This window comes from Engystomops pustulosus, chromosome 9, assembly GCF_040894005.1.
Source record: "Engystomops pustulosus chromosome 9, aEngPut4.maternal, whole genome shotgun sequence".
Lineage (NCBI taxonomy): Eukaryota > Metazoa > Chordata > Amphibia > Anura > Leptodactylidae > Engystomops > Engystomops pustulosus.
In genome coordinates, this window is record NC_092419.1 from 63,507,681 (window position 1) to 63,524,913 (window position 17,233).

Here is a 17,233-nt window from a genome sequence, read left to right on the forward strand (position 1 = left end):
CCTGAAAATTGTGTTAGTTTCTCTATGAGATAGTAAAAGAAGGTTCAAATTGAACAGCTGCTGTCAACGGCCATTCTAAGCTGAATGTGCCTGCTCTCGTCAGATCGCAGCAGCTTAAGGCTTGGCAAGTACCAGCATGGGAGACTGGGTAGGAATCCCAAGATCCGTTGACCTTTTTGAACCTGAAAATTGTGTTATTTTCTCTATGAGATAGTAAAAGAAGGTTCAAATTGAACAGCTGCTGTCAACGGCCATTCTAAGCTGAATGTGCCTGCTCTCGTCAGATCGCAGCAGCTTAAGGCTTGGCAAGTACCAGCATGGGAGACTGGCTGGGAATCCCAAGTTCCGTTGACCTTTTTGAACCTGAAAATTGTGTTAGTTTCTCTATGAGATAGTAAAAGAAGGTTCAAATTGAACAGCTGCTTTCAACGGCCATTCTAAGCTGAATGTGCCTGCTCTTGTCAGATCGCAGCAGCAATGCAGCTTAAGGCTTGGCAAGTACCAGCATGGGAGACTGGCTGGGAATCCCAAGTTCTGTTGACCTTTTTGAACCTGAAAATTGTGTTAGTTTCTCTATGAGATAGTAAAAGAAGGTTCAAATTGTACAGCTGCTGTCAACGGCCATTCTAAGCTGAATGTGCGTGCTCTTGTCAGATCGCAGAAGAGATGCAGCTTAAGGCTTGGCAAGTGACAGCATGGGAGACTGGCTGGGAATCCCAAGATACGTTGACCTTTTTGAGCCTGAAAATTGTGTTAGTTTCTCTATGAGATAGTAAAAGAAGGTTCAAATTGAACAGCTGCTGTCAACGGCCATTCTAAGCTGAATGTGCGTGCTCTTGTCAGATCGCAGAAGAGATTCAGCTTTAGGCTTGGCAAGTGACAGCATGGGAGACTGGCTGGGAATCCCAAGATACGTTAACCTTTTTGAGCCTGAAAATTGTGTTAGTTTCTCTATGAGATAGTAAAAGAAGGTTCAAATTGAACAGCAGCTGTCAACGGCCATTATAAGCTGAATGTGCGTGCTCTTGTCAGATCGCAGAAGAGATGCAGCTTAAGGCTTGGCAAGTGACAGCATGGGAGACTGCCTGGGAATCCCAAGTTCTGTTGCCCTTTTTGAACCTGAAAATTGTGTTAGTTTCTCTATGAGATAGTAAAAGAAGGTTCAAATTGAACAGCTGCTGTCAACGGCCATTCTAAGCTGAATGTGCCTGCTCTCGTCAGATCGCAGCAGCTTAAGGCTTGGCAAGTACCAGCATGGGAGACTGGGTAGGAATCCCAAGATCCGTTGACCTTTTTGAACCTGAAAATTGTGTTATTTTCTCTATGAGATAGTAAAAGAAGGTTCAAATTGAACAGCTGCTGTCAACGGCCATTCTAAGCTGAATGTGCCTGCTCTCGTCAGATCGCAGCAGCTTAAGGCTTGGCAAGTACCAGCATGGGAGACTGGCTGGGAATCCCAAGTTCCGTTGACCTTTTTGAACCTGAAAATTGTGTTAGTTTCTCTATGAGATAGTAAAAGAAGGTTCAAATTGAACAGCTGCTGTCAACGGCCATTCTAAGCTGAATGTGCCTGCTCTTGTCAGATCACAGCAGCAATGCAGCTTAAGGCTTGGCAAGTACCAGCATGGGAGACTGGCTGGGAATCCCAAGTTCTGGTGACCTTTTTGAACCTGAAAATTGTGTTAGTTTCTCTATGAGATAGTAGAAGAAGGTTCAAATTGAACAACTGCTGTCAACGGCCATTCTAAGCTGAATGTGTGTGCTCTTTTCAGATTGCAGCAGCGATGCAGCTTAAGGCTTGGCAAGTACCAGCATGGGAGACTGGCTGGGAATCCCAAGTTCTGTTGACCATTTTGAACCTGAAAATTGTGTTAGTTTCTCTATGAGATAGCAAAAGATGGTTCAAATTGAACAGCTGCTGTCAACGGCCATTCTAAGCTGAATGTGCCTGCTCTCGTCAGATCGCAGCAGCAATGCAGCTTAAGGCTTGGCAAGTACCAGCATGGGAGACTAGCTGGGAATCCCAAGTTCCGTTGACCTTTTTGAACCTGAAATTGTGTTAGTTTCTCTATGAGATAGTAAAAGAAGGTTCAAATTGAACAGCTGCTGTTAACAGCCATTCTAAGCTGAATGTGCCTGCTCTCGTCAGATCGCAGCAGCAATGCAGCTTAAGGCTTGGCAAGTACCAGCATGGGAGACTGGCTGGGAATCCCAAGTTCTGTTGACCTTTTTGAACCTGAAAATTGTGTTAGTTTCTCTATGAGATAGTAAAAGAAGGTTCAAATTGAACAGCTGCTGTCAACTGCCATTCTAAGCTGAATTTGCTTGCTCTCGTCAGATCGCAGCAGCAATGCAGCTTAAGGCTTGGCAAGTACCAGCATGGGAGACTAGCTGGGAATCCCAAGTTCCGTTGACCTTTTTGAACCTGAAATTGTGTTAGTTTCTCTATGAGATAGTAAAAGAAGGTTCAAATTGAACAGCTGCTGTTAACAGCCATTCTAAGCTGAATGTGCCTGCTCTCGTCAGATCGCAGCAGCAATGCAGCTTAAGGCTTGGCAAGTACCAGCATGGGAGACTGGCTGGGAATCCCAAGTTCCGTTGACCTTTTTGAACCTGAAAATTGTGTTAGTTTCTCTATGAGATAGTAAAAGAAGGTTCAAATTGAACAGCTGCTGTCAACGGCCATTCTAAGCTGAATGTGCCTGCTTTCGTCAGATCGCAGCAGCAATGCAGCTTAAGCCTTGGCAAGTACCAGCATGGGAGACTGGGTAGGAATCCCAAGATCCGTTGACCTTTTTGAACCTGAAAATTGAGTTATTTTCTCTATGAGATAGTAAAAGAAGGTTCAAATTGAACAGCTGTTGTCAACGGCCATTCTAAACTGAATGTGCCTGCTCTCGTCAGATCGCAGCAGCAATGCAGCTTAAGGCTTGGCAAGTACCAGCATGGGAGACTGGCTGGGAATCCCAAGTTCTGTTGACCTTTTTGAACCTGAAAATTGTGTTAGTTTCTCTATGAGATAGTAAAAGAAGGTTCAAATTGAACAGCTGCTGTCAACGGCCATTCTAAGCTGAATGTGCCTGCTCTCGTCAGATCGCAGCAGCAATGCAGCTTAAGGCTTGGCAAGTACCAGCATGGGAGACTGGGTTGTATTCCCAAGTTCCGTTGACCTTTTTGAACGTGAAAATTGTGTTAGTTTCTCTATGAGATAGTAAAAGAAGGTTCAAATTGAACAGCTGCTGTCAACGGCCATTCTAAGCTGAATGTGCCTGCTCTCGTCAGATCGCAGCAGCAATGCAGCTTAAGGCTTGGCAAGTACCAGCATAGGAAACTGGGTAGGAATCCCAAGATCCGTTGACCCTTTTGAACCTGAAAATTGAGTTATTTTCTCTATGAGATAGAAAAAGAAGGTTCAAATTAAACAGTTGCTGTCAACGGCCATTCTAAGCTGAATGGGCCTGCTCTCGTCAGATCACAGCAGCAATGCAGCTTAAGGCTTGGCAAGTACCAGCATGGGAGACTGGCTGGGAATCCCAAGTTCTGTTGACCTTTTTGAACCTGAAAATTGTGTTAGTTTCTCTATGAGATAGCAAAAGAAGGTTCAAATTGAACAGCTGCTGTCAACGGCCATTCTAAGCTGAATGTGCGTGCTCTTGTCAGATCGCAGCAGCAATGCAGCTTAAGGCTTGGCAAGTACCAGCATGGGAGACTGGCTTGGAATCTCAAGTTCTGATGACCTTTTTGAACCTGAAAATTGTGTTAGTTTCTCTATGAGATAGCAAAAGAAGGTTCAAATTGAACAGCTGCTGTCAACGGCCATTCTAAGCTGAATGTGCCTGCTCTTGTCAGATTGCAGCAGCAATGCAGCTTAAGGCTTGGCAAGTACCAGCATGGGAGACTGGCTGGGAATCCCAAGTTCCGTTGACCTTTTTGAACCTGAAAATTGTGTTAGTTTCTCTATGAGATAGTAAAAGAAGGTTCAAATTGAACAGCTGCTGTCAACGGCCATTCTAAGCTGAATGTGCGTGCTCTTGTCAGATCGCAGCAGCTTAAGGCTTGGCAAGTACCAGCATGGGAGACTGGCTGGGAATCCCAAGTTGTATTGACCTTTTTGAACCTGAAAATGTGTTAGTTTTTCTATGAGATAGTAAAAGAAGGTTCAAATTGAACAGCTGCTGTCAACGGCCATTCTAAGCTGAATGCGCCTGCTCTCGTCACATCGCAGCAGCAATGCAGCTTAAGGCTTGGCAAGTACCAGCATGGGAGACTGGCTGGGAGTCCCAAGTTCCGTTGACCTTTTTGAACCTGAAATATGTGTTAGTTTCTCTATGAGATAGCAAAAGAAGGTTCAAATTGAACAGCTGCTGTCAACAGCCATTCTAAGCTGAATGTGCCTGCTCTCGTCAGATCGCAGCAGCGATGCAGCTTAAGGCTTGGCAAGTACCAGCATGGGAGACTGGCTGGGAATCCCAAGTTCTGTTGACCTTTTTGAACTTGAAAATTGTTTTAGTTTCTCTATGAGATAGTAAAAGAAGGTTCAATTTGAAATGCTGCTGTCAACGGCCATTCTAAGCTGAATGTGCCTGCTCTCGTCAGATCGCAGCAGCAATGCAGCTTAAGGCTTGGCAAGTACCAGCTTGGGAGACTGGCTGGGAATCCCAAGTTCCGTTGACCTTTTTGAACCTGAAAATTGTGTTAGTTTCTCTATGAGATAGTAAAAGAAGTTTCAATTTGAACAGCTGCTGTCAACGGCCATTCTAAGCTGAATGTGCGTGCTCTTGTCAGATCGCAGCAGTGATGCAGCTTAAGGCTTGGCAAGTACCAGCATGGGAGACTGGCTGGGAATCCCAAGTTCCGTTGACCTTTTTGAACCTGAAAATTGTGTTAGTTTCTCTATGAGAAAGCAAAAGAAGGTTCAAATTGAACAGCTGCTGTCAACGGCCATTCTAAGCTGAATGTGCCTGCTCTCGTCAGATCGCAGCAGCAATGCAGCTTAAGGCTTGGCAAGTACCAGCATGGGAGACTGGCTGGGAATCCCAAGTTCCGTTGACCTTTTTGAACCTGAAAATTGTGTTAGTTTCTCTATGAGAAAGCAAAAGAAGGTTCAAATTGAACAGCTGCTGTCAACGGCCATTCTAAGCTGAATGTGCCTGCTCTTGTCAGATCGCAGCAGCATTGCAGCTTAAGGCTTGGCAAGTATCAGCATGGGAGACTGGTTGGGAATCCCAAGTTCTGTTGACCTTTTTGAACCTGAAAATTGTGTTAGTTTCTCTATGAGATAGTAAAAGAAGGTTCAAATTGAACAGCTGCTATCAACGGCCATTCTAAGCTGAATGTGCCTGCTCTTGTCAGATCGCAGCAGCAATGCAGCTTAAGGCTTGGCAAGTACCAGCATGGGAGACTGGCTTGGAATCCCAAGTTCTGGTGACCTTTTTGAACCTGAAAATTGTGTTAGTTTCTATATGAGATAGTAGAAGAAGGTTCAAATTGAACAGCTGCTGTCAACGGCCATTCTAAGCTGAATGTGTGTGCTCTTGTCAGATCGCAGCAGCGATGCAGCTTAAGGCTTGGCAAGTACCAGCATGGGAGACTGGCTGGGAATCCCAAGTTTTGTTGACCTTTTTGAACCTGAAATTGTGTTAGTTTCTCTATGAGATAGTAAAAGAAGGTTCAAATTGAACAGCTGCTGTCAACGGCCATTCTAAGCTGAATGTGCCTGCTCTCGTCAGATCGCAGCAGCAATGCAGCTTAAGGCTTGGCAAGTACCAGCATGGGAGACTGGCTGGGAATTCCAAGTTCCGTTGACCTTTTTGAACCTGAAAATGTGTTAGTTTCTCTATGAGATAGTAAAAGAAGGTTCAAATTGAACAGCTGCTGTCAACGGCCATTCTAAACTGAATGTGCGTGCTCTCATCAGATCGCAGCAGCAATGCAGCTTAAGGCTTGGCAAGTAACATGGGAGACTGGCTGGGAATCCCAAGTTCCGGTGACCTTTTTGAACCTGAAAATTGTGTTAGTTTCTCTATGAGATAGCAAAAGAAGGTTCAAATTGAACAGCTGCTGTCAACGGCCATTCTAAGCTGAATGTGCCTGCTCTCGTCAGATCGCAGCAGCAATGCAGCGTAAGGCTTGGCAAGTACCAGCATGGGAGACTGGCTGGGAATTCCAAGTTCCGTTGACCTTTTTGAACCTGAAAATGTGTTAGTTTCTCTATGAGATAGTAAAAGAAGGTTCAAATTGAACAGCTGCTGTCAACGGCCATTCTAAGCTGAATGTGCCTGCTCTCGTCAGATCGCAGCAGCAATGCAGCGTAAGGCTTGGCAAGTACCAGCATGGGAGACTGGCTGGGAATCCCAAGTTCTGTTGACCTTTTTGAACCTGAAAATTGTGTTAGTTTCTCTATGAGATAGCAAAAGAAGGTTCAAATTGAACAGCTGCTGTCAACGGCCATTCTAAGCTGAATGTGCGTGCTCTTGTCAGATCGCAGCAGCGATGCAGCTTAAGGCTTGGCAAGTACCAGCATGGGAGACTGGCTGGGAATACCAAGTTCTGTTAACCTTTTTGAACCTGAAAATTGTGTTAGTTTCTCTATGAGATAGTAAAAGAAGGTTCAAATTGAACAGCTGCTGTCAATGGCCATTCTAAGCTGAATGTGCCTGCTCTCGTCAGATCGCAGCAGCTTAAGGCTTGGCAAGTACCAGCATGGGAGACTGGCTGGGAATCCTAAGTTCTGTTGACCTTTTTGAACCTGAAAATTGTGTTAGTTTCTCTATGAGATAGTAAAAGAAGGTTCAAATTGAACAGCTGCTGTCAACGGCCATTCTAAGCTGAATGTGCGTGCTCTTGTCAGATCGCAGCAGCGATGCAGCTTAAGGCTTGGCAAGTACCAGCATGGGAGACTGGCTGGGAATCCCAAGTTCCGTTGACCTTTTTGAACCTGAAAATTGTGTTAGTTTCCCTATGAGATAGTAAAAGAAGGTTCAAATTGAAAAACTGCTGTCAACGGCCATTCTAAGCTGAATGTGCGTGCTCTTGTCAGATCGCAGCAGCGATGCAGCTTAAGGCTTGGCAAGTACCAGCATGGGAGACTGGCTGGGAATCCCAAGTTCTGGTGACCTTTTTGAACCTGAAAATTGTGTTAGTTTCTCTATGAGATAGTGGAAGAAGATTCAAATTGAACAACTGCTGTCAACGGCCATTCTAAGCTGAATGTGTGTGCTCTTTTCAGATCGCAGCAGCGATGCAGCTTAAGGCTAGGCAAGTACCAGCATGGGAGACTGGCTGGGAATCCCAAGTTCTGTTGACCTTTTTGAACCTGAAAATTGTGTTAGTTTCTCTATGAGATAGCAAAAGAAGGTTCAAATTGAACAGCTGCTGTCAACGGCCATTCTAAGCTGAATGTGCCTGCTCTCGTCAGATCGCAGCAGCAATGCAGCTTAAGGCTTGGCAAGTACCAGCATGGGAGACTGGCTGGGAATCCCAAGTTCCGTTGACCTTTTTGAACCTGAAAATTGTGTTAGTTTCTCTATGAGATAGCAAAAGAAGGTTCAAATTTGAAAAGCTGCTGTCAACGGCCATTCTAAGCTGAATGTGCCTGCTCTCGTCAGATCGCAGCAGCAATGCAGCTTAAGGCTTGGCAAGTACCAGCATGGGAGACTGGCTGGGAATCCCAAGTTCTGTTGACCTTTTTGAACCTGAAAATTGTGTTAGTTTCTCTATGAGATAGTAAAAGAAGGTTCAAATTGAACAGCTGCTGTCAACGGCCATTCTAAGCTGAATGTGCCTGCTCTCGTCAGATCGCAGCAGCAATGCAGCTTAAGGCTTGGCAAGTACCAGCATGGGAGACTGGCTGGGAATCCCAAGTTCTGTTGACCTTTTTGAACCTGAAAATGTGTTAGTTTCTCTATGAGATAGTAAAAGAAGGTTCAAATTGAACAGCTGCTTTCAACGGCCGTTCTAAGCTGAATGTGCGTGCTCTTGTCAGATCGCAGCAGCAATGCAGCTTAAGGCTTGGCAAGTACCAGCATGGGAGACTGGCTTGGAATCCCAAGATTTGGTGACCTTTTTGAACCTGAAAATTGTGTTAGTTTCTCTATGAGATAGCAAAAGAAGGTTCAAATTGAACAGCTGCTGTCAAGGGCCATTCTAAGCTGAATGTGCCTGCTCTTGTCAGATTGCAGCAGCAATGCAGCTTAAGGCTTGGCAAGTACCAGCATGGGAGACTGGCTTGAAATCCCAAGTTCTGGTGACCTTTTTGAACCTGAAAATTGTGTTAGTTTCTATATGAGATAGTAGAAGAAGGTTCAAATTGAACAACTGCTGTCAATGGCCATTCTAAGCTGAATGTGCCTGCTCTCGTCAGATCGCAGCAGCAATGCAGCTTAAGGCTTGGCAAGTACTAGCATGGGAGACTGGCTGGGAATCCCAAGTTCCGTTGACCTTTTTGAACCTGAAAATTGTGTTAGTTTCTCTATGAGATAATAAAAGAAGGTTCAAATTGAACAGCTGCTGTCAACGGCCATTCTAAGCTGAATGTGCGTGCTCTTGTCAGATCGCAGCAGCGATGCAGCTTAAGGCTTGGCAAGTACCAGCATGGGAGACTGGTTTGGAATCCCAAGTTCTGGTGACCTTTTTGAACCTGAAAATTGTGTTAGTTTCTATATGAGATAGTAGAAGAAGGTTTAAATTGAACAACTGCTGTCAATGGCCATTCTAAGCTGAATGTGCCTGCTCTCGTCAGATCGCAGCAGCAATGCAGCTTAAGGCTTGGCAAGTACCAGCATGGGAGACTGGCTGGGAATCCCAAGTTCTGTTGACCTTGTTGAACCTGAAAATTGTGTTAGTTTCTCTATGAGATAGTAAAAGAAGGTTCAAATTGAACAGCTACTGTCAACGGCCATTCTAAGCTGAATGTGCGTGCTCTTGTCAGATCGCAGCAGCAATGCAGCTTAAGGCTTGGCAAGTACCAGCATGGGAGACTGGCTGGGAATCCCAAGTTCTGTTGACCTTTTTGAACTTGAAAATTGTTTTAGTTTCTCTATGAGATAGTAAAAGAAGGTTCAATTTGAAATGCTGCTGTCAACGGCCATTCTAAGCTGAATGTGCCTGCTCTCGTCAGATCGCAGCAGCAATGCAGCTTAAGGCTTGGCAAGTACCAGCATGGGAGACTGGCTGGGAATCCCAAGTTCCGTTGACCTTTTTGAACCTGAAAATTGTGTTAGTTTCTCTATGAGATAGTAAAAGAAGGTTCAAATTGAACAACTGCTGTCAACGGCCATTCTAAGCTGAATGTGTGTGCTCTTTTCAGATCGCAGCAGCGATGCAGCTTAAGGCTTGGCAAGTACCAGCATGGGAGACTGGCTGGGAATCCCAAGTTCTGCTGACCTTTTTGAACCTGAAAATTGTGTTAGTTTCTCTATGAGATAGTAAAAGAAGGTTCAAATTGAACAGCTGCTGTCAACGGCAATTCTAAGCTGAATGTGCCTGCTCTCGTCAGATCGCAGCAGCAATGCAGCTTAAGGCTTGGCAAGTACCAGTATGGGAGACTGGCTGGGAATCCCAAGTTCTGTTGACCTTTTTTAACCTGAAAATTGTGTTAATTTCTCTATGAGATAGTAAAAGAAGGTTCAAATTGAACAGCTGCTGTCAACGGCCATTCTAAGCTGAATGTGCGTGCTCTTGTCAGATCGCAGCAGCAATGCAACTTAAGGCTTGGCAAGTACCAGCATGCGAGACTGGCTGGGAATTCCAAGTTCCGTTGACCTTTTTGAACCTGAAAATGTGTTAGTTTCTCTATGAGATAGTAGAAGATGGTTCAAATTGAACAGCTGCTGTCAACGGCCATTCTAAGCTGAATGTGCCTGCTCTCGTCAGATCGCAGCAGCAATGCAGCTTAAGGCTTGGCAAGTACCAGCATGGCAGACTGGCTGGGAATCCCAAGTTCCGTTGACCTTTTTGAACCTGAAAATTGTGTTAGTTTCTCTATGAGATAGTAAAAGAAGGTTCAAATTGAACAGCTGCTGTCAACGGCCATTCTAAGCTGAATGTGCCTGCTCTCGTCAGATCGCAGCAGCAATGCAGCTTAAGGCTTGGCAAGTACCAGCATGGGAGACTGCCTGGGAATCCCAAGTTCTGTTGCCCTTTTTGAACCTGAAAATTGTGTTAGTTTCTCTATGAGATAGCAAAAGAAGGTTCAAATTGAACAGCTGCTGTCAACGGCCATTCTAAGCTGAATGTGCCTGCTCTCGTCAGATCGCAGCAGCTTAAGGCTTGGCAAGTACCAGCATGGGAGACTGGGTAGGAATCCCAAGATCCGTTGACCTTTTTGAACCTGAAAATTGTGTTATTTTCTCTATGAGATAGTAAAAGAAGGTTCAAATTGAACAGCTGCTGTCAACGGCCATTCTAAGCTGAATGTGCCTGCTCTTGTCAGATCACAGCAGCAATGCAGCTTAAGGCTTGGCAAGTACCAGCATGGGAGACTGGCTGGGAATCCCAAGTGCTGTTGACCTTTTTGAACCTGAAAATTGTGTTAGTTTCTCTATGAGATAGTAAAAGAAGGTTCAAATTGAACAACTGCTGTCAACGGCCATTCTAAGCTGAATGTGCCTGCTCTCGTCAGATCGCAGCAGCAATGCAGCTTAAGGCTTGGCAAGTACCAGCATGGGAGACTGGCTGGGAATTCCAAGTTCCGTTGACCTTTTTGAACCTGAAAATGTGTTAGTTTCTCTATGAGATATTAAAAGAAGGTTCAAATTGAACAGCTGCTGTCAACGTCCATTCTAAGCTGATTGTGCCTGCTCTCGTCAGATCGCAGCAGCAATGCAGCTTAAGGCTTGGCAAGTACCAGCATGGGAGACTGGCTGGGAATCCCAAGTTCCGTTGACCTTTTTGAACCTGAAAATTGTGTTAGTTTCTCTATGAGATAGTAAAAGAAGGTTCAAATTGAACAGCTGCTTTCAACGGCCATTCTAAGCTGAATGTGCCTGCTCTTGACAGATCGCAGCAGCAATGCAGCTTAAGGCTTGGCAAGTACCAGCATGGGAGACTGAATGGGAATCCCAAGTTCTGTTGACCTTTTTGAACCTGAAAATTGTTTTAGTTTCTCTATGAGATAGTAAAAGAAGGTTCAAATTGAACAGCTGCTGTCAACGGCCATTCTAAGCTGAATGTGCGTGCTCTTGTCAGATCGCAGAAGAGATGCAGCTTAAGGCTTGGCAAGTGACAGCATGGGAGACTGGCTGGGAATCCCAAGATACGTTAACCTTTTTGAGCCTGAAAATTGTGTTAGTTTCTCTATGAGATAGTAAAAGAAGGTTCAAATTGAACAGTTGCTGGCAACGGCCATTATAAGCTGAATGTGCGTGCTCTTGTTAGATCGCAGAAGAGATGCAGCTTAAGGCTTGGCAAGTGACAGCATGGGAGACTGGCTGGGAATCCCAAAATATGTTGACCTTTTTGAACCTGAAAATTGTGTTAGTTTCTCTATGAGATAGTAAAAGAAGGTTCAAATTGAACAGCTGCTGTCAACGGCCATTATAAGCTGAATGTGGGTGCTCTTGTCATATCGCAGCAGCGATGCAGCTTAAGGCTTGGCAAGTACCAGCATGGGAGACTGGCTGGGAATCCCAAGTTCTGTTGACCTTTTTGAACTTGAAAATTGTGTTAGTTTCTCTATGAGATAGTAAAAGAAGGTTCAAATTGAACAGCTGCTGTCAACGGCCATTCTAAGCTGAATGTGCCTGCTCTCGTCAGATCGCAGCAGCAATGCAGCGTAAGGCTTGGCAAGTACCAGCATGGGAGACTGGCTGGGAATTCCAAGTTCCGTTGACCTTTTTGAACCTGAAAATGTGTTAGTTTCTCTATGAGATAGTAAAAGAAGGTTCAAATTGAACAGCTGCTGTCAACGGCCATTCTAAGCTGAATGTGCCTGCTCTCGTCAGATCGCAGCAGCAATGCAGCGTAAGGCTTGGCAAGTACCAGCATGGGAGACTGGCTGGGAATCCCAAGTTCTGTTGACCTTTTTGAACCTGAAAATTGTGTTAGTTTCTCTATGAGATAGTAAAAGAAGGTTCAAATTGAACAGCAGCTATCAACGGCCATTCTAAGCTGAATGTGCGTGCTCTTGTCAGATCGCAGCAGCGATGCAGCTTAAGGCTTGGCAAGTACCAGCATGGGAGACTGGCTGGGAATCCCAAGTTCTGTTGACCTTTTTGAACCTGAAAATTGTGTTAGTTTCTCTATGAGATAGTAAAAGAAGGTTCAAATTGAACAGCTGCTGTCAATGGCCATTCTAAGCTGAATGTGCGTGCTCTCGTCAGATCGCAGCAGCAATGCAGCTTAAGGCTTGGCAAGTACCAGCATGGGAGACTGGCTGGGAATCCCAAGTTCTGTTGACCTTTTTGAACCTGAAAATTGTGTTAGTTTCTCTATGAGATAGTAAAAGAAGGTTCAAATTGAACAGCTGCTGTCAACGGCCATTCTAAGCTGAATGTGCGTGCTCTTGTCAGATCGCAGCAGCGATGCAGCTTAAGGCTTGGCAAGTACCAGCATGGGAGACTGGCTGGGAATCCCAAGTTCTGTTGACCTTTTTGAACCTGAAAATTGTGTTAGTTTCTCTATGAGATAGTAAAAGAAGGTTCAAATTGAACAGCTGCTGTCAATGGCCATTCTAAGCTGAATGTGCCTGCTCTCGTCAGATCGCAGCAGCAATGCAGCTTAAGGCTTGGCAAGTACCAGCATGGGAGACTGGCTGGGAATCCCAAGTTCCGTTGACCTTTTTGAACCTGAAAATTGTGTTAGTTTCCCTATGAGATAGTAAAAGAAGGTTCAAATTGAAAAGCTGCTGTCAACGGCCATTCTAAGCTGAATGTGCGTGCTCTTGTCAGATCGCAGCAGCGATGCAGCTTAAGGCTTGGCAAGTACCAGCATGGGAGACTGGCTGGGAATCCCAAGTTCTGGTGACCTTTTTGAACCTGAAAATTGTGTTAGTTTCTCTATGAGATAGTGGAAGAAGATTCAAATTGAACAACTGCTGTCAACGGCCATTCTAAGCTGAATGTGTGTGCTCTTTTCAGATCGCAGCAGCGATGCAGCTTAAGGCTTGGCAAGTACCAGCATGGGAGACTGGCTGGGAATCCCAAGTTCTGTTGACCTTTTTGAACCTGAAAATTGTGTTAGTTTCTCTATGAGATACCAAAAGAAGGTTCAAATTGAACAGCTGCTGTCAACGGCCATTCTAAGCTGAATGTGCCTGCTCTCGTCAGATCGCAGCAGCAATGCAGCTTAAGGCTTGGCAAGTATCAGCATGGGAGACTGGCTGGGAATCCCAAGTTCCGTTGACCTTTTTGAACCTGAAAATTGTGTTAGTTTCTCTATGAGATAGCAAAAGAAGGTTCAAATTTGAAAAGCTGCTGTCAACGGCCATTCTAAGCTGAATGTGCCTGCTCTCGTCAGATCGCAGCAGCAATGCAGCTTAAGGCTTGGCAAGTACCAGCATGGGAGTCTGGCTGGGAATCCCAAGTTCTGTTGACCTTTTTTAACCTGAAAATTGTGTTAGTTTCTCTATGAGATAGTAAAAGAAGGTTCAAATTGAACAGCTGCTGTCAACGGCCATTCTAAGCTGAATTTGCCTGCTCTCGTCAGATCGCAGCAGCAATGCAACTTAAGGCTTGGCAAGTACCAGCATGGGAGACTGGTTGGGATTTCCAAGTTCCGTTGACCTTTTTGAACCTGAAAATTGTGTTAGTTTCTCTATGAGATAGTAAAAGAAGGTTCAAATTGAACAGCTGCTGTCAACAGCCATTCTAAGCTGAATGTGCCTGCTCTCGTCAGATCGCAGCAGCAATGCAGCTTAAGGCTTGGCAAGTACCAGCATGGGAGACTGGCTTGGAATCCCAAGTTCCGTTGACCTTTTTGAACCTGAAAATTGTGTTAGTTTCTCTATGAGATAGTAAAAGAAGGTTCAAATTGAACAGCTCCTGTCAACGGCCATTCTAAGCTGAATGTGCCTGCTCTCGTCAGATCGCAGCAGCAATGCAGCTTAAGGCTTGGCAAGTACCAGCATGGGAGACTGGGTAGGAATCCCAAGATCCGTTGACCTTTTTGAACCTGAAAATTGAGTTATTTTCTCTATGAGATAGTAAAAGAAGGTTCAAATTGAACAGCTGCTGTCAACGGCCATTCTAAGCTGAATGTGCCTGCTCTCGTCAGATCGCAGCAGCAATGCAGCTTAAGGCTTGGCAAGTACCAGCATGGGAGACTGGCTGGGAATTCCAAGTTCCGTTGACCTTTTTGAACCTGAAAATTGTGTTAGTTTCTCTATGAGATAGTAAAAGAAGGTTCAAATTGAACAGCTGCTTTCAACGGCCATTCTAAGCTGAATGTGCCTGCTCTCGTCAGATCGCAGCAGAAATGCAGCTTAAGGCTTGGCAAGTACCAGCATGGGAGACTGGCTGGGAATCCCAAGTTCTGTTGACCTTTTTGAACCTGAAAATGTGTTAGTTTCTCTATGAGATAGTAAAAGAAGGTTCAAATTGAACAGCTGCTTTCAACGGCCATTCTAAGCTGAATGTGCGTGCTCTTGTCAGATCGCAGCAGCGATTCAGCTTAAGGCTTGGCAAGTAGCAGCATGGGAGACTGGCTTGGAATCCCAAGATTTGGTGACCTTTTTGAACCTGAAAATTGTGTTAGTTTCTCTATGAGATAGCAAAAGAAGGTTCAAATTGAACAGCTGCTGTCAAGGGCCATTCTAAGCTGAATGTGCCTGCTCTTGTCAGATTGCAGCAGCAATGCAGCTTAAGGCTTGGCAAGTACCAGCATGGGAGACTGGCTTGAAATACCAAGTTCTGGTGACCTTTTTGAACCTGAAAATTGTGTTAGTTTCTATATGAGATAGTAGAAGAAGGTTCAAATTGAACAACTGCTGTCAATGGCCATTCTAAGCTGAATGTGCCTGCTCTCATCAGATCGCAGCAGCAATGCAGCTTAAGGCTTGGCAAGTACTAGCATGGGAGACTGGCTGGGAATCCCAAGTTCCGTTGACCTTTTTGAACCTGAAAATTGTGTTAGTTTCTCTATGAGATAATAAAAGAAGGTTCAAATTGAACAGCTGCTGTCAACGGCCATTCTAAGCTGAATGTGCGTGCTCTTGTCAGATCGCAGCAGCGATGCAGCTTAAGGCTTGGCAAGTACCAGCATGGGAGACTGGCTTGGAATCCCAAGTTCTGGTGACCTTTTTGAACCTGAAAATTGTGTTAGTTTCTATATGAGATAGTAGAAGAAGGTTCAAATTGAACAACTGCTGTCAATGGCCATTCTAAGCTGAATGTGCCTGCTCTCGTCAGATCGCAGCAGCAATGCAGCTTAAGGCTTGGCAAGTACCAGCATGGGAGACTGGCTGGGAATCCCAAGTTCTGTTGACCTTGTTGAACCTGAAAATTGTGTTAGTTTCTCTATGAGATAGTAAAAGAAGGTTCAAATTGAACAGCTACTGTCAACGGCCATTCTAAGCTGAATGTGCGTGCTCTTGTCAGATCGCAGCAGCAATGCAGCTTAAGGCTTGGCAAGTACCAGCATGGGAGACTGGCTGGGAATCCCAAGTTCTGTTGACCTTTTTGAACTTGAAAATTGTTTTAGTTTCTCTATGAGATAGTAAAAGAAGGTTCAATTTGAAATGCTGCTGTCAACGGCCATTCTAAGCTGAATGTGCCTGCTCTCGTCAGATCGCAGCAGCAATGCAGCTTAAGGCTTGGCAAGTACCAGCATGGGAGACTGGCTGGGAATCCCATGTTCCGTTGACCTTTTTGAACCTAATAATTGTGTTAGTTTCTCTATGAGATAGTAAAAGAAGGTTCAAATTGAAAAGCTGCTGTCAACGGCCATTCTAAGCTGAATGTGCGTGCTCTTGTCAGATCGCAGCAGCGATGCAGCTTAAGGCTTGGCAAGTACCAGTTTGGAGACTGGCTGGGAATCCCAAGTTCTGGTGACTTTTTTGAACCTGAAAATTGTGTTAGTTTCTCTATGAGATAGTAGAAGAAGGTTCAAATTGAACAACTGCTGTCAACGGCCATTCTAAGCTGAATGTGTATGCTCTTGTCAGATCGCAGCAGCGATGCAGCTTAAGGCTTGGCAAGTACCAGCATGGGAGACTGGCTTGGAATCCCAAGTTCTGTTGACCTTTTTGAACCTGAAAATTGTGTTAGCTTCTCTATGAGATAGTAAAAGAAGGTTCAAATTGAGCAGCTGCTGTCAATGGCCATTCTAAGCTGAATGTGCCTGCTCTCGTCAGATCGCAGCAGCGATGCAGCTTAAGGCTTGGCAAGTACCAGCATGGGAGACTGGCTGGAAATCCCAAGTTCAGTTGACCTTTTTGAACCTGAAAATTGTGTTAGTTTCTCTATGAGATAGTAACAGAAGGTTCAAATTGAACAGCTGCTGTCAATGGCCATTCTAAGCTGAATGTGCCTGCTCTCGTCAGATCGCAGCAGCAATGCAGCTTAAGGCTTGGCAAGTACCAGCATGGGAGACTGGCTGGGAATCCCAAGTTCCGTTGACCTTTTTGAACCTGAAAATTGTGTTAGTTTCTCTATGAGATAGTAAAAGAAGGTTCAAATTGAAAAGCTGCTGTCAACGGCCATTCTAAGCTGAATGTGCGTGCTCTTGTCAGATCGCAGCAGCGATGCAGCTTAAGGCTTGGCAAGTACCAGCATGGGAGACTGGCTGGGAATCCCAAGTTCTGGTGACCTTTTTGAACCTGAAAATTGTGTTAGTTTCTCTATGAGATAGTAGAAGAAGGTTCAAATTGAACAACTGCTGTCAACGGCCATTCTAAGCTGAATGTGTGTGCTCTTTTCAGATCGCAGCAGCGATGCAGCTTAAGGCTTGGCAAGTACCAGCATGGGAGACTGGCTGGGAATCCCAAGTTCTGTTGACCTTTTTGAACCTGAAAATTGTGTTAGTTTCTCTATGAGATAGTAAAAGAAGGTTCAAATTGAACAGCTGCTGTCAACGGCAATTCTAAGCTGAATGTGCCTGCTCTCGTCAGATCGCAGCAGCAATGCAGCTTAAGGCTTGGCAAGTACCAGTATGGGAGACTGGCTGGGAATCCCAAGTTCTGTTGACCTTTTTTAACCTGAAAATTGTGTTAATTTCTCTATGAGATAGTAAAAGAAGGTTCAAATTGAACAGCTGCTGTCAACGGCCATTCTAAGCTGAATGTGCGTGCTCTTGTCAG

General features: G+C 44.9%; 47 pseudogenes; all 47 read left to right on the forward strand.

Moving 5' to 3' along the window:
• Positions 1-424: 424 nt before the first annotated feature.
• LOC140096000 (5S ribosomal RNA) lies at positions 425-543 on the forward strand (annotated as a pseudogene).
• Positions 544-1,920: 1,377 nt separating this feature from the next.
• Positions 1,921-2,039, forward strand: LOC140084898 (5S ribosomal RNA; annotated as a pseudogene).
• Positions 2,040-2,108: 69 nt separating this feature from the next.
• Positions 2,109-2,227, forward strand: LOC140085000 (5S ribosomal RNA; annotated as a pseudogene).
• Positions 2,228-2,485: 258 nt separating this feature from the next.
• On the forward strand, positions 2,486-2,604 carry LOC140094115 (5S ribosomal RNA; annotated as a pseudogene).
• A 259-nt stretch (positions 2,605-2,863) lies between these two features.
• On the forward strand, positions 2,864-2,982 carry LOC140089134 (5S ribosomal RNA; annotated as a pseudogene).
• A 259-nt stretch (positions 2,983-3,241) lies between these two features.
• On the forward strand, positions 3,242-3,360 carry LOC140095467 (5S ribosomal RNA; annotated as a pseudogene).
• Positions 3,361-3,430: 70 nt separating this feature from the next.
• LOC140096636 (5S ribosomal RNA) lies at positions 3,431-3,549 on the forward strand (annotated as a pseudogene).
• Positions 3,550-3,808: 259 nt separating this feature from the next.
• LOC140096333 (5S ribosomal RNA) lies at positions 3,809-3,927 on the forward strand (annotated as a pseudogene).
• Positions 3,928-4,177: 250 nt separating this feature from the next.
• LOC140096395 (5S ribosomal RNA) lies at positions 4,178-4,296 on the forward strand (annotated as a pseudogene).
• A 70-nt stretch (positions 4,297-4,366) lies between these two features.
• On the forward strand, positions 4,367-4,485 carry LOC140078693 (5S ribosomal RNA; annotated as a pseudogene).
• A 70-nt stretch (positions 4,486-4,555) lies between these two features.
• Positions 4,556-4,674, forward strand: LOC140082920 (5S ribosomal RNA; annotated as a pseudogene).
• Positions 4,675-4,744: 70 nt separating this feature from the next.
• On the forward strand, positions 4,745-4,863 carry LOC140094539 (5S ribosomal RNA; annotated as a pseudogene).
• A 70-nt stretch (positions 4,864-4,933) lies between these two features.
• LOC140091674 (5S ribosomal RNA) lies at positions 4,934-5,052 on the forward strand (annotated as a pseudogene).
• Positions 5,053-5,688: 636 nt separating this feature from the next.
• Positions 5,689-5,807, forward strand: LOC140082875 (5S ribosomal RNA; annotated as a pseudogene).
• A 255-nt stretch (positions 5,808-6,062) lies between these two features.
• Positions 6,063-6,181, forward strand: LOC140087617 (5S ribosomal RNA; annotated as a pseudogene).
• Positions 6,182-6,250: 69 nt separating this feature from the next.
• On the forward strand, positions 6,251-6,369 carry LOC140091517 (5S ribosomal RNA; annotated as a pseudogene).
• A 440-nt stretch (positions 6,370-6,809) lies between these two features.
• On the forward strand, positions 6,810-6,928 carry LOC140095916 (5S ribosomal RNA; annotated as a pseudogene).
• A 448-nt stretch (positions 6,929-7,376) lies between these two features.
• Positions 7,377-7,495, forward strand: LOC140091687 (5S ribosomal RNA; annotated as a pseudogene).
• Positions 7,496-7,566: 71 nt separating this feature from the next.
• On the forward strand, positions 7,567-7,685 carry LOC140079215 (5S ribosomal RNA; annotated as a pseudogene).
• Positions 7,686-7,755: 70 nt separating this feature from the next.
• LOC140079216 (5S ribosomal RNA) lies at positions 7,756-7,874 on the forward strand (annotated as a pseudogene).
• Positions 7,875-8,321: 447 nt separating this feature from the next.
• On the forward strand, positions 8,322-8,440 carry LOC140081649 (5S ribosomal RNA; annotated as a pseudogene).
• Positions 8,441-8,699: 259 nt separating this feature from the next.
• Positions 8,700-8,818, forward strand: LOC140083727 (5S ribosomal RNA; annotated as a pseudogene).
• A 70-nt stretch (positions 8,819-8,888) lies between these two features.
• On the forward strand, positions 8,889-9,007 carry LOC140097750 (5S ribosomal RNA; annotated as a pseudogene).
• A 70-nt stretch (positions 9,008-9,077) lies between these two features.
• Positions 9,078-9,196, forward strand: LOC140091699 (5S ribosomal RNA; annotated as a pseudogene).
• Positions 9,197-9,455: 259 nt separating this feature from the next.
• Positions 9,456-9,574, forward strand: LOC140085408 (5S ribosomal RNA; annotated as a pseudogene).
• Positions 9,575-9,832: 258 nt separating this feature from the next.
• Positions 9,833-9,951, forward strand: LOC140088067 (5S ribosomal RNA; annotated as a pseudogene).
• Positions 9,952-10,021: 70 nt separating this feature from the next.
• On the forward strand, positions 10,022-10,140 carry LOC140078620 (5S ribosomal RNA; annotated as a pseudogene).
• Positions 10,141-10,391: 251 nt separating this feature from the next.
• On the forward strand, positions 10,392-10,510 carry LOC140087915 (5S ribosomal RNA; annotated as a pseudogene).
• Positions 10,511-10,580: 70 nt separating this feature from the next.
• LOC140082887 (5S ribosomal RNA) lies at positions 10,581-10,699 on the forward strand (annotated as a pseudogene).
• Positions 10,700-10,768: 69 nt separating this feature from the next.
• Positions 10,769-10,887, forward strand: LOC140093550 (5S ribosomal RNA; annotated as a pseudogene).
• An 826-nt stretch (positions 10,888-11,713) lies between these two features.
• Positions 11,714-11,832, forward strand: LOC140087618 (5S ribosomal RNA; annotated as a pseudogene).
• A 69-nt stretch (positions 11,833-11,901) lies between these two features.
• Positions 11,902-12,020, forward strand: LOC140091518 (5S ribosomal RNA; annotated as a pseudogene).
• A 259-nt stretch (positions 12,021-12,279) lies between these two features.
• Positions 12,280-12,398, forward strand: LOC140093777 (5S ribosomal RNA; annotated as a pseudogene).
• Positions 12,399-12,468: 70 nt separating this feature from the next.
• On the forward strand, positions 12,469-12,587 carry LOC140097155 (5S ribosomal RNA; annotated as a pseudogene).
• Positions 12,588-12,657: 70 nt separating this feature from the next.
• Positions 12,658-12,776, forward strand: LOC140082692 (5S ribosomal RNA; annotated as a pseudogene).
• A 448-nt stretch (positions 12,777-13,224) lies between these two features.
• Positions 13,225-13,343, forward strand: LOC140086344 (5S ribosomal RNA; annotated as a pseudogene).
• A 71-nt stretch (positions 13,344-13,414) lies between these two features.
• On the forward strand, positions 13,415-13,533 carry LOC140085953 (5S ribosomal RNA; annotated as a pseudogene).
• A 259-nt stretch (positions 13,534-13,792) lies between these two features.
• On the forward strand, positions 13,793-13,911 carry LOC140096177 (5S ribosomal RNA; annotated as a pseudogene).
• Positions 13,912-13,981: 70 nt separating this feature from the next.
• LOC140094278 (5S ribosomal RNA) lies at positions 13,982-14,100 on the forward strand (annotated as a pseudogene).
• A 70-nt stretch (positions 14,101-14,170) lies between these two features.
• Positions 14,171-14,289, forward strand: LOC140082898 (5S ribosomal RNA; annotated as a pseudogene).
• A 70-nt stretch (positions 14,290-14,359) lies between these two features.
• Positions 14,360-14,478, forward strand: LOC140092504 (5S ribosomal RNA; annotated as a pseudogene).
• A 447-nt stretch (positions 14,479-14,925) lies between these two features.
• LOC140084785 (5S ribosomal RNA) lies at positions 14,926-15,044 on the forward strand (annotated as a pseudogene).
• Positions 15,045-15,303: 259 nt separating this feature from the next.
• Positions 15,304-15,422, forward strand: LOC140083728 (5S ribosomal RNA; annotated as a pseudogene).
• A 70-nt stretch (positions 15,423-15,492) lies between these two features.
• On the forward strand, positions 15,493-15,611 carry LOC140097751 (5S ribosomal RNA; annotated as a pseudogene).
• Positions 15,612-15,681: 70 nt separating this feature from the next.
• Positions 15,682-15,800, forward strand: LOC140085606 (5S ribosomal RNA; annotated as a pseudogene).
• Positions 15,801-16,436: 636 nt separating this feature from the next.
• On the forward strand, positions 16,437-16,555 carry LOC140082693 (5S ribosomal RNA; annotated as a pseudogene).
• A 448-nt stretch (positions 16,556-17,003) lies between these two features.
• Positions 17,004-17,122, forward strand: LOC140085409 (5S ribosomal RNA; annotated as a pseudogene).
• Positions 17,123-17,233: the final 111 nt, after the last annotated feature.